The sequence below is a fragment of the Solanum pennellii genome, chromosome 10 (genome assembly GCF_001406875.1).
Source record: "Solanum pennellii chromosome 10, SPENNV200".
Classification (NCBI taxonomy): Eukaryota; Viridiplantae; Streptophyta; class Magnoliopsida; order Solanales; family Solanaceae; genus Solanum; species Solanum pennellii.
The window spans coordinates 6,080,944-6,082,875 of record NC_028646.1 but is presented as its reverse complement, the minus strand read 5'-3'; the positions used below and the strand labels follow the sequence as shown (position 1 = coordinate 6,082,875).

The following is a 1,932-nucleotide window of genomic DNA, read 5'->3' as shown; positions in this document are numbered from 1 at the left end:
CGGACCAAGGATTTAGAAATACATAACTTATCACTTTGCATGCAAGATACTAGGAAAGAATTGTTATAGTTAGAATTATCAAGTTATGAACCTGTGGGGAACACGTAAACCCTAGTTACTTTGATTAATTGATTAAAATCCAACTTTCAAAACTATTAAGTGTCTCTTTTAACTTCGTTAGTTATTTTTACTCATTTAGAAATATAAACCCCCCTTTTTATGTTTTTACTTTCCAAGGAAGTTATCAACCAAACACTAGTAATAACAGATTGAAGTTAAGTCTAGACTATTTTCCTCGTGGGAACGATCCCAACCTCACTAGTTGGGTTATTTACTTGACACGACCGCTTTACTTCTTATTTGAGAAGTAAGTTTGAGCGTATCAGTACTCAGCAGGAGTGTACATTGCAAAAGCTTTTTTCGCAGAGCAAATATGTCTAGTGGCACCTGAGTCGAGAAACCACTCCTTGGGATTTTCAACTAAGTTACACTCCGAGATCATTGCACACAAGTCATCTGCATCTTCCATCTTCTCCATGATGTTTGCTTGACTTTTGCCTTTGCCTTTGTCGTTTTCCTTTCTTGGAGCACGACAATCAGAAGACCTATGACCAGTCTTGCCACAATTGTAACAGTTGCCTTTGAATTTCTTGGCCTGTTCTGACTTCTGTCCGTTGGAATTCTTTCTCTTTTTGTCTTTGGTAGGAGCTTCTTCAACAATATTAACTCCAATGATTGTTGAACTCCTACGCGACTTCTTTTCGGCATTTTTGTTATCTTCCTCAATCTTGAACCGAATCACAAGATCTTCAAGCTTCATTTCTTTACGCTTGTGCTTTAGATAATTCTTGAAATCGTTCCACGAAAGAGGCAACTTCTCGATCATTTCAGCCACTTGAAAATCTTCATTTACTACCATATCTTCATCAATCAGATCATGGAGAATAAGTTGAAGTTCCTGCACTTGTGATCCAACAGTTTTACTATCTACCATTTTATAGTCTAAAAACTTTGCAACCACAAATTTTTTCAAGCATGCATCATCTATCTTAATTTTCTTCTCAAGTTCATCCCACAACTCTTTTGAAGTTGTTATTGCACTATAGACATTACGTAAGTCATCCTCTAAAGCACTCAAAATGTAGCTTTTACATAGAAAGTCTGTCTGTTTCCATTCTTCAATAATTATGAATTTTTCTCTATCTGGCATATCATCAGCAGACACTGGAGTAACTTCACCTGAAAATTTCTGCAGACCAAGAGTGGTAAGCCAGAAAAATACTCGTTGCTGCCATCCTTTGAAATTTACACCTGTGAATTTATCCGGTTTCTCTGCTTGTGGTACAACAGTTCGGGTTGGTGCAGCAACAGCCACTGTAACACCATTGTTTGCCATTTCTGATAAACGAAAATTGATACAGTCTTATTAAGCAATAAATTATAATTGCAGACTTAAAAGAGTATAAAATCACAAAGATTTTTGTCTCCACCAGAAACACAGATTTTTCTAAAAAAATATTTTCCTTAAAATTGTTGTCAATCTGTGTTTTAAATTAGAAAAAAAATGATTCAAATAAATTGTTTAGAAACACGAAGTAAACTGAAATTTATAGAACTAGTAAAAGAGATGAACAGAAATTTAATTCACAAAAGCTAAAATTTGTAAAAACAAGAATCTGAAAACCTTTTAAATCGGAAAAAAAATCAAGTCCACTGAACTCACAGTGTCCCCTTAAGGAAATTATTCCCCTCTAGTATCCGAGGTTTGATTTGGAATATAACCTCCCAGGGTAAAATGATCTTAATCAGCAGAGTGTAGATACCAAAAACTCTACTGTCAGCGAACCAATCCACAACAAGAAAGTACACAAACAAAAATGTGTGCAGAAGAAGAAGAAGAAGATCAGAAAATTCGTAAGAAAATATTCTGAA

General features: G+C 35.0%; 1 pseudogene; it reads right to left on the bottom strand.

The window, feature by feature from the left end:
* LOC107032677 overlaps nucleotides 1-1,396 on the bottom strand; it is a 41,385-nt pseudogene extending 39,989 nt beyond the window's left edge.
* Nucleotides 1,397-1,932: the final 536 nt, after the last annotated feature.